General features: G+C 36.9%; 1 long non-coding RNA gene across 2 annotated transcripts; it reads right to left on the minus strand.

Annotated features, from left to right (window-relative positions):
* Positions 1–4,364: 4,364 nt before the first annotated feature.
* LOC135173104 (uncharacterized) lies at positions 4,365–11,463 on the minus strand. 2 transcript variants are annotated; one of them, XR_010301248.1, is made up of 3 exons: positions 9,779–11,463; positions 8,474–8,765; positions 4,365–5,040 (listed from the first exon to the last, which is right to left on the minus strand). It is a non-coding gene; the product is annotated as an uncharacterized LOC135173104 (long non-coding RNA). The 2 variants fall into 2 exon arrangements; XR_010301250.1 differs by lacking the exon at positions 4,365–5,040 and adding an exon at positions 7,151–8,397.
* Between the last annotated feature and the right edge of the window lie 627 nt (positions 11,464–12,090).

Here is a 12,090-nt window from a genome sequence, read left to right on the forward strand (position 1 = left end):
TCAAACTCTATTATTTTTCATATTTAAATGTCAGTCTCGTCTCAGCATCGATTAAAAGCGTACAAAGGAACTAGTTCCCGGATTGCTGATTACCTGATTCCGGAACCAGTTTAGCTACCCCTGCCCGGCGTTTACCAGTGGTTTGAGTATATGGGGTTAGTATTGATCACAATGACGTCCACTTTTGAAGATATCAATTCCCTATCAATTATCCAAACACTAAATCTTGAAGATAACTCGCTATGATTTATCCCAAAGGATTCAATGACTTCAGATATCCCAAGCGACTCCTTATGAGGTCACTTTTCAGGGTAAATGGTGTATAGTTTAGGAGCAAGTGGAAGTGTACAACTTCATAGAAAAACTTAATTCCGTTTGCGATGAGACAATCTCAAAAAAATATAATTTAATTAAATACGTTGTTATCTTTACCTTAATTATATACGTCCTATTTAAAATAAGTATAATTATGCACTTGAAATGAGTATAATAATATGCTTACTTTTATTATATTTTATACTCGATTCAAGTATAGTAATGATAAATGTTCCTGTGTTACTTGATCTCTTCATAATATATAATAAATTGGTGTAAAAATTAATTGATGATCGATTTTACCATTGAAAATCCAATACACTTGAAATAAACAGAATACTGCACTTATATTAAGTATAAAATATACATGATTTAAACATTTTTCTCTTTCCATATATATATTCACAATCTTCTGGTAATTAAATATCCGGTTTCTAATGGTACAGCTCCTCCAATTTCCTCCCAAAATCTCATTCACTCGATTTTACCAATCCACACAATCTCGAAATGAATCTCTCCGACCTCCAAACTCGATAAAGTCAGATAAAAAAGAGGCGTGTGTGATCCCCTAAAAAAGAGAAATATATCAATAGTTCACGTGAATAATATTCGCAGTGTACGGTCAGAAAGGGATCTGGCGAGGGTCGGGTGGGCTTTAATAAGGGCTTCGCTATTTGAATTTCACACTGACTTGGCGCAGCCGAAATATCCGACCATTGCGTTACATCACAGGAGGCCCTTCCAGAAATGAAAGAAAGAAAAATGGCTCATCGACGGACACGAGGAAACTACAAGAAGGGGAAAGAATGAAGAATGGTCTATGGAAGGAGAATAAAAAAAAAATTGTGGAGATGTGGAGGCGGGCGTGCGACTGATCGGCTCGAATAAAGTTTGTGGCGCGCGTCACTGCGGGGAGTTAGTCCTGAACACGAACAATCCGGGCAATTGGTATATCCCGATATTGTGTTGTACCAGCCAACAGTAACTGCAGCCGATCAACAGCTAGGTTATTAGTGTATTAGAACTTGTCTCATAACTCACGGGCCTAATGGTCTAAACCATACGCTCTCCTTTCTTCTATTCGACTTATTTCCTTTCTATTATTAGGTTTTTTTTTCTCGACATTGCATTTGACGCGAGATATAACTCGTGGGCGCGATGATCTACCACCGATTTTCTATCTCCTTGGTTGTAACTGGTCACGGTTTACTCTAGACTGGTTATTTTTATTTTATTTTATGAGAAATACAGTCATTTTGATGAGGGGGCGTTGAAGGTGATTTAGGGGAAGAACGGGGAGGAAAATTGAAGTTTTGGGAAGATTTCGGGGGAATTCAGTTGGAAAACTCAAGAATACTTTCCGATTCCGATCGATGCTTGACCGATAATCCACGAATAATCCTTCGAACTGCTCCATAATTCCTGAATAATTAATTATCGTTGATAATTCTTTGAAGTATTTTAGAGGAAGATAGTTGGGTATAATGAGTTACGTAATTTATAAACTTAATAATTATCTGGGCTGAATCAGTCTTGGGTTTGATCGTGAAATCGAGCTTCATTCTATCCTGGACCCTCCATCTTAGAATTTCTGAACAATTACGTGCCTGTTCCATAATCGGCCAGTCAAAACAATATTCGATAAAAATGACGGAACAGTTACGCATTTTTTCAGTGAGCTTTCAGGAAAAAGGTCAAAATATTCCAGAAAAAGTATAAAATGTTCAGTGAAAAAATGCGTAACTGTTCCGTAATTTTTAAGGAATTTTTCTCTCCATTCGTCAGGATGAACTTTACCCACCTGGGAAATCCAAAATTTCTGAACACCCGATGCAACGATTTGATGATATGATCTCATCATTCTCTGCTCCATCATGAGCTCTGTTTTTCTACGACTTTGATCCGAACAAGTCTCAAATCTCCACTAGGCCCGTATACAGCCTGTATACTTCACAACTGGTTACAACCCGAAATAAAATAAAATATTCATCCAAAGAAAATTCGCAACTAACCCCCGGCATTTACCCACCATTCATTCACCCGCGAATGGCACGTGCGATGATCCTCCCGCATACCAACGCGCCACTTTTCGCGTTCATCGCAATGTAACCCACCACTAGGGGCGGGGGAACGGGGGATACCGACGAGATAGTGAATTCCGATCCCTCGCATTTTCCGCAAGGCCACCTTCTCCCCATCTCCGAAGCATCCCACCGTATCGATCCTTCCAAAAGAGCATCAGTATTCCCTGTTTCCGTTAAAAAACTCAACAATAATCCATTTCTCACTGTGAAAAACCGAATTTTCTCTAGATTTTAATGTACATCTGTATGAGGAAACGGTTTTTTCTCTCCTAAAATTCCAAATTATCACAAATGTCCATCGATTTTCCTAAAATTCTAGCCGGTAATGTAGAATTGCAACTTGTATGAACGAAATATTTAATACATATAATATAAAATGTATATGGAAATTAAACTCTCTTACTCTAAATGTCAGTGACTTGCATACTCAAAATTTATATTTTTGCTACGTTCGGGGTTCATGGTTAACCAATCACAATGAGTTACCAAAAAGTTGCTGTGTGGCACAGTAAAAAATGAAAGAAGGCCCAGTACCATAAATTGACCTAGATGAGAATTTTTCAAAGATTTCTATCAATTTTTCATTTAAACTCAAATAAAAGATAGACCTTCAAATATGTTGTGCTGTTTAGTAAATTTTACGAAGCCATATATTAATTACAAAATTTACCGTATTCATAAGAATTTTTATGTGTCAGTAAAACATATTCCACTATTCTAGCATGTTGCACCACGATTCTACTGTCCGACACAGTAATTTTTCCCTGACTTCCCCCTCGCATCTATGACAACTTCAAATAGCTCTGGAATACTAAAATTTACCATAATTTTCAAGCACTGGAATGTAAAAAAAAACTTTCTGCACATGTGCCATAAATATCGACGATTTTTTACCTCCGAATGTATCTCAGCACTTCTGTTTATCCATTCTGCTAACCTGCTGGATTAAAATCATCAAATCCTTCCTTCACCTCGTTCCTTTTTCCAATCCCAATGAAACAGCTGCAACGAGACGCACGTAAAACTCCGAAGGGTGAGCATTTGCCGTTGATGCATTCACCGATGAATCCCCGGGATTGTTTTAATGCCATTTAAACTAATCGAATTAGAATGAATCAATGTGGACGATACGAATTCTACGGACACGTCTGCTGGATTCAACTATATTCCATTGGGATACTATGCGAGTGTGATAAAGAGCCGAGATAGTATCGAGGAGGAGAGAAGGGTGAGGTTGACAGGAGGGAATTTTCGATGTGAAGAGAAAAAAAACTTGAAGGGGTGGCCGGGGGGGGAGTGAGGAGGGGGGAAGGGGCATTCGTGTGTGGATGTGCCAAACCTCTTTCAGCCCCCCCTCCCCCCTCCTCACTCTTTCTCTCTTTCTCTCTCTTTAACGCTCCTTCCGCAAATCCGCAGCTGCCAGGCGCAGTAACCACTCGACCGGAAGTAACACGACTACTGCCTAGCACACGTATATATCTGGTACATTATATCCCCCTCATACATTTTTGTTTTATTGAATTACTTCAACCCATAATTTTATTAATTAAACAATGGTACAACAGAATTTTTTTTCAATCCCGATAGTTTGCGGTTTTTGTTGGTTTTTGTATTAAAAAAAAAGGGGAAAATTAATTTTTTTAATATGCAAGTTATGTTTTCTTGTGCGTCATATGAGGATTTCTTTTTTCTCTCATCCGAGTATTTTATTCTCATTTTTGTTTCATGTTATCCGATACAAGGGTGGCCAGCGCGCAGGGAACAGCGCGCCGTCGACCCACCCCCCGAAAAATAGCAACCCTTAGTGTATTTCACTGGCAACCCTCCCTATTGGCATCGCTCCGCCTCTACCGTAAACCCACCGCAGCGCTGGGGCTTGAGCATCGCCACTGGTGGCACAGAAACGCGGCGCAGGCCTTTCATGTTATAACCAGTTGGATTGGTATTTTATATTAGAATGTGGGGTATTTGGAGATTGAGATATATCAGGTTCAAAAGTTCTTCACGAATGGTCACCTCTGTATTGCGAATGGTATTTTCATTTTCAATATTGAAAATGTTGGATGTTTTCTTGGATTTTTTGGTTTATTTTTACTTGGAGAGTGCAGTCAGTTCCTGGAGGATATTCAAGGATATTTTCCGGTTGAGTAGGAACGTATATGATTATTTCACCCAACGATTCTTGATGGGTGAATTTAACAATTACATAGCGGGAGATAAACTGAACAAATTATGAATATTTAGGGGTAAGGATATTTTCAGGAAAAGAAGAAAGGAGGAGGGGATAAGTTGGGTATATTCAAAGTCCTTTCACTGATTTCCGAACACTGTTCTAGTGGACATGGACATGGACAAGGACAATGGGGTGGAATACTTGGAAATATTGTTTAAACAATTGGAATTTGCCATTTTATCGTTTTTATTCCATATTCTGAGAAATATGGACAATAGAGATAAAAAACATAAATGCAAATTATTCCTAATGAACTTACGAACAAAAAAGGTCTAAATAATTTTTTTGTTATAACAATCGAATGGAAGATACTAGCGCGTGAAGGCGCGCCCCGCACTCCCTAACTTGTGTATCGGCTAGTACAGGCGGGTCGCTCATTCCTTTGGTACTCCACAATGCAAAAATCATCTGGAAATAATATTTAAAAAATTTCAGATACGAAATCAGGTGGAATGATAACAAACATATTTGTAAAAGTTCCCTATCTCTATCGTTACTAATAGATTGTTGTCATCATTGTTTTCAAAAAACGTTAGTAAAAATATTCTGACGAAATCCATGAACGATCAATCGAGTTCAGGCTCATCAAGTTTTTCTCTAATTACTTCCGTAAAATCAATTTTGTCGACCAAATCATCAATGTCTCCACTATATCCGAAGTAACCAATAACATCCGCACCTCAGAATCTTTCAAAATTCAACATTTTCATATTAATTAAACCAGCAGATAAATCCCTCCCATCATTATAATTACTACAACTTGTCTCATCGCAATAATTAAAATGAAGATTCCAATTTGTATTTTTCACGTAAAAATGGTCTGCCATTACAAAGATTTGACGTCAGCAGGTATGAAAGGATTGCTTAATGTATCTCTCAAAAAGCAAAGAGTAAAAAATTAAAAAAAGCTTGAATACTTCGAGTCTAAAGCAACCCCCTCCCCCTCGCCGGCTGTGCAAAATTCACCGAGTTCTCTGGGCAAGAGTTTCCTTTCATTAGTTGGAGTAGTACGAAGCCGCGGAACCAACCAACGGCCCTGTATATACCATACCGTCAGTCAAGCTACGAAACCACCCCATTTTGTGCCTCATCCCCTTTCCCACTCTCATCATCCATCTCTCTTTCTCTACCTCCGTGTGCGCTTCATGATCCACTCTTGTGCCGGCGCGCGGACTCCTCATCTTGCGTGCGGTTGACTCGTTTTCAATGAATACAATGGCGAGCAGATCATATTGAATATGAAAACGGGAAATCAACGAGCACCCGCTCTAGAACGAGGCGGATTTCCACGGTCTGCTCTTTGTTGGATATGAAAAAAATATGAAAAAAAAAATGAAGTGAATGGGGGATGAAAAAAAAGAGATTGTGAAAAGGATGGAATAACGTTGGATTGATGGAAAAATGAAGAATCGTATCAGGTGAATTAACAATTAATTGCGATAGGAGAGACTGGGTGCCATGGGAGCACTGGACAATATTTGACATTTTGAAAAATCAGTTTTTTTTTCATATTTTGAGGGTGCGGTAGCTGAAGAAGTCGTTCGGCTCTTGTTAAAACGTTGGTGGGGATGAAGAACTCGAGGGGGAGGAAATGAAAGATCAAAAAATTGAATAAAATATGATTAAAAAGAAGGGAAATATGCGAATGGATGAGAGTTAAATGAAATAAATAATATTAATTAGATTAATAGCGAAGTGGAACAGTGTAATAAGTCAAAATTAGAATTTTCTGTTATCGAGTATTTAACTTAACGAAATTTAACTGCTACGAAATATATTTTTACATTTTACAAAATTATTGATGAATTCGGTTTTGCCTTATTACAGTTCAACACTTTGCGACTAAAGAAATTGTGGATAAATCAAGGTTAAATCTCATAAATGATGGAAAATAATTTAGACATTGAAAACTCTCTAAATATATAAATATACATCAGTCAATAAAAAAAAATCTTTTTAGGGCTTTATCGTGCTCCGAATTGAACTATCAATACATTCAACCCTATCTATCGATTAAAAATTCCTTTTTTTAACATATTGAGGACAATTAAAACTAAAAACTCGGACAAATTGAATTTGAATTTTTTCTATTTTGTTAAAGCTACCCTACTGTGCCTCCCACCCCAGTATATAGTACACACGGCTTAAACCATTTCAGGATTGAAAAATAAAAAATTGGAAAAGAAGATTAATTTGCACATCATCAATGAACCAACCAGTGGTATCCTATCATGCCCCGGGCTCCACCACAATAAATGAATTGTTCAACTTTATGGTTATTGTCCTTGATAATATTTCCAATATTGCAATCATATTCTAGGAATGTTAGTATCAGTTTACTGAAGCGACAACAATCAGGGTCTACATCTGTTTATTCATTCCCTATCGGCTAATCATTACGTCTGCTGTTATGAACTTGTGGCGATGTATATCTGCCCCTTTTCCCGTGATTTATCAAGCAAAATAGCAAAAGTACCATCTCCAGCGTGTTTACCATCACTACTTGAGGCTCCACAGGCTGTTAAATTCACGGGGGCAATATTATTCGTCGAGTTCGAGGATACTCAGCTATCGGTCGATGCCAACTCTCGAGGGCTTGAGTGGGCAACACGGCATAAATCGACAGATCGTTTGTTTTTTGTTCCAATTTACCTCATTCTGGAGTAAATGGAAATACCAAACATTCATTCGGTACACTATTTGAGTTGAATTAAAGCATTGCTATCGATATAGAGAAGATAGAAAAAAATCTGGAAATACTTAGATTATTTCTGAAAGGCCAACAATGTTTATTTTTGGAAATAAATTAAAACAATTACAAGTTATCGAAGGATTCGCTGCATTAAAACCAAAACACGTGGGCCCTTAACTCGTAATTATTTCATTTTCTGGGAGTTACTATGTCCTAACGTGGATTTTCTAGAAAATTGTTTCACGATGAATTACTTGATAATTAAAAAAGGAAGAAAATGATAAATGCAAAATCAGTCAATTCCGCAATTTTTGCTGACAATTTCTCTCTATTGGTGGAAATTCTTCGGGACTTAAAAAATAAATCCAAAAAATCTGCCTAACGAATTAAATTGGGCACTGGGTCTCAAAACTGGGAGATCCGGGCTCGATTCCCGGCTGTAATAATACAAGGCAATGGTGACATTTGCAGTTTCAATCAAAGAAATCAACACAAAAAAATTTAATACATGCAAAATTCAATAGATCAACTACTCCCCATATTTTTCAACAAAAAAAACCATAATCAACTTCCAGATGACCATGTAGCTCACATGTGTAGGTCACATGCAATACGAGACATTTTTATAGTGTTCGACATCTTATGACGTCACAGGCACTTGTTTAATATGATTTTGAGATGGGATAGGCATCAAATTTGGATTAATCTGGGTTTACTTTGACAAGAAAATTTTAGTGAAAAAATGGATACTCCAGATTCGAGTTCGAACCCTGGACCTTCCGGCATCAGGATTCGTCTCGATATAATTTTACAAGAAAATTGTACTCAAAAAATGGATAGTCCAGACCTGGATTCGAACCCGGAACCTTCCGATTATGCATCGGGTACTCTCTCACCTGAAGGACATGCGTTTAAATTGTTTTCGTGAAATGTCTCCGTTGAATTTGTTTATATGAAAACAGTATATGTTGAAATTAGTGCGTGTTGAAAATGCAAGCGGTGAAATACCGTCTGTTGAAGGCATCTGTTGACTTTGCTTGTGCGACGAGACATGGTACCGCCTATAGTACCCCCTTCACCAGCGAAAAGTTGATAAACCAAAAAGTCACTTGAATTCCTACAAATTTTCGTATTTATACTACTAAGTACCGGTGGGACAAGTATCCTCGATGTTTCGACAGACTGCGTAGACACACGAGTACGACATCCAGATACTCGGAATACCAAAACCGAGAGAATTCACGTAGTGCATAAAGCTTATTATGCTGACTTGATCCTCAAGCCCTTGGGGGAACCTCTTGGCGGAAGCAACTAGGCCTTGGATGGAGAGAGATGGAGGATGAGTTAAGTCGATGACACTCGAGGATCCTAACCCGACATTCTCAGGCCCCTGAAGATGCCTCTCGTCTTTGCCTCGAGCTTCCAGTCTGCATTGAGGAGACTGGAAAATTAATTCGTCAGTGCCAAAGTGAATGTTCGCGGAATGATTAATTCATTCTTTCAGCACAAGTTTGCATTAATTTTATAATTTCAACGATTATGTTTTCTAATCATGGGAAGATTTAGACAAATATAATGGGATATCTGCTTTTTTGTGTAGAGAGATTTTTTTTTTGGAAAATCAGCACATGAGGGGAGAACGATTATCACTAGGATATTTCAGTGATATCGACAATTTCCAAATCTTTACTAATTTTTAGTTTGTCTTTCAAAGGTAATCGACTGAAATCAGATCTCTGTATGGAATTTTCAAAGATTTCTGTCAACTTTCGGATTCATACCGGGTTTTGGTCATATGAGTTTTCTAGAAAAATTCCTTCAAATTTATTTCATCTCCACAATGTACTCTCAGTGTAAAACTCGTGTAAAATTCGTGTAAAACATAAAAATAATATGATTAATCGATGGAATATAAACTAATTCACAACGTGAAAAACTTTGTTTGTTGAAAATTTAGAAGGAAAATTAAAGGTCATGTGCCTGCAGGAAAAATATAATTTATCAAATCATATAATTCAATTCGAACAACCACAAGTCCGAGATTCCCAGTAGAATTGAATGTGCTGTACGCACACTAAATTTGAATGTGTGGCCAACATTCAAAACAGTAAAATAGAACTCAACTCGGTTCAATTGAATTTTAAATTCAATTTTAGAAAACAAAAATAAATTTTTGACGCCAATTGAAAAGTGGCGAATTAAATTGATGTGATGGAGTTTAATAAAGTCAGTGAAGTGAAAAAATCCGAAACAAGAATTTTGGTTTTGAACCCATGTTTTCAAAGCAAAAGCCCAATTTTTGATGCTGTTAAAAATAAATTCAATCGAATCCGAGGCGAATTTAATATATTTGGCTCCTATCTCTCATCATCAGTACAACCCAGCTATTAACAGTAATTTTAAAAAATGAATTCATGACATGAATTAGGAAATATAATTTTCCACATTATTTACCGTGAATAATAGTTGAAGCATGTACTCCTTTATGGAAACCTAGAAGACACTTGCCAAATATCCTTCCAACTTTGTTACACTCCCATGCTGAGTCTTTCAGCAAGTTTCATTGTCCACCATTAATCACCACCAACAACCGAGTAGATAACTCGTGGCTCAATATTATTAGTAGAGTTGTGCACTGCCAGAGGATGAGGAGAGAGATCGTAGAAAGACGAAACAAATGCCGTTATCCAAAGTTACGAGTGCCTGTGCCAAAATATTGCCTTTACTTCACCGCCATTCCTCACTATAACTGCACACCATAATTTTATTTGCCGAATTTTCACGACGTTATTCCCATTGATTTGCACCGCTGACAATGTGGAATAATTATTCCCACGAAAATATTAGCAAAAATTACTCAACACAATGGAACCATTTAACAACATGAAAATGGCAGAACGTCAGAGGAAATTTCACTTTCCCATTGAGGGAAAAATGACAAATTTGGGTATTCTAATTTTTGCCATCACTCGTTACGCAGAAAGGAATTTTTATTAGTTAAAAAATGCTACCATAGTAGATATTTCTAGGGAATATTCCACTACAAAAGCAGACGTCATTTATTCAAAAATTTTATATGTTACATAGTAAAATTCAAAAGTACTACAGTTTAAACTTTGAAAAATACAAATGCTCTTTTTCCTATTCAACATCGTACCTTTCATTTTAGTTGGTACTTTAAACACAGACAGAGAATTTGCAAACAAACTGCGAATTTAATTTTGCAATGGTAATAAGTGAAAAAACGAATCGTGTTACAAAATTGAAATTTACGGTAGTAAAAAGAAAAATTATAAAATAACAATAAAATAGAGAGGAGACCATTTTAGGGTGTCTTTAACTCTGAGTATGGTCCGACACTATAATGTTAATATAACAGTTTTTACATTAAACTTCTTTCATTTGGTTTAAAATCATAAATTAAATCACCGATGACATCGCACCCTCCAATTCATTCAGACATAATAAATAAAATTGAACACAATACACTTACTGACTAATTTATCGATCTTACATATTATTATTTCATTGAACGTTCAGTTACACTTTATTGGACTGCATATTATCCAATAAACGGAAAAAATCCACTTCTTATTGTATAATTTTCACTCTTTCACAGATTAAAATCGTCTCAAAAACGTATTCTATTACACTCGCGCTAGTCAGGATTATTTTTATTTGATAAATTTTATTAATTAACTAAGGTAAATGACGTTCAACCACTTTCTAGGTCAAGTTTTGCTGGGACAATTGGCCTAATGACCCTCTGAACTCTAACTTTTATCGAAAATTTTTTTTCGTTCATCTTCAACTTTCTAGATGCGTTGCAGAGGAGGATGATGATGAGACTAATGCCATGAAATCCTCGAAAACGGCTTTATATAGTCGGCTCGTCGATTTTTGTGGTCCACTTAACTAGAAAACCACCGAGCTCTTGGGAAAATTACACGCTTGGAGTTATCAACCCGTAATAAAAATGGGTATTTAATCCACAGATGAGTGGATCCGTGCTGATGCGAGAAAAAAAATTAGAGCTATCCTCTTGATCTTCAGTCAATCTTGTTTGGGCGGGATTTCTTCTTTCAGTTTCATGCCATCTGCTTTTCACCCTTTCGTCCGCAACAATCGAATCACGCGCATTCCTGGTCAGTGAGTTTATGGTTTGAGTTGACCTTCACTCGCAACTTTTGTTTGGATTTTCTGAAGGTCATTGAAGCCACTCAAGTGGAGAGTTGAATCATAAACGCACTATTGAACGAAAATTCATTTGAAATAAAGGAATGCGATAAGAATGAAAGATCTCGTTAATTCTTTGTAATATTAAATTCTTTTTGGAGTGTAAGGAACATGCGAATCGCATTTTATCGGCCTGATCATTACTGATTATTATTAATCGTTGCTCCGATCATTGCCCAAATGGAATACGATTAGCGAACAGATAATTTCGGGTGTATTCATCCCTCCGTACAGACATTTCTGATCAGCCAGTAATTAATAAAAAAATTATTTTCTTCTAACATCGTGAAAGTCAACGGTGATTAGTCACTTGAAGCATCAACTTGTTGTCGCTGTTTTGCTTGTACAGATGATTTTCCGCACAAATCAGACGGAGGAATTTCCCCGATCGAGCGTGGACTCCGAAATCCCATCGGGGCGGGATTCGAACCCATATCCTCCAGTCGGTAGACTAACACCCAATTGACTTGAGCCATTCTACCTGAATTTTTATTTAGCAGTTTTCAGGTACTTACATTTTTGTTCAATTT

The sequence above is a fragment of the Diachasmimorpha longicaudata genome, chromosome 1 (assembly GCF_034640455.1).
Source record: "Diachasmimorpha longicaudata isolate KC_UGA_2023 chromosome 1, iyDiaLong2, whole genome shotgun sequence".
Lineage (NCBI taxonomy): Eukaryota > Metazoa > Arthropoda > Insecta > Hymenoptera > Braconidae > Diachasmimorpha > Diachasmimorpha longicaudata.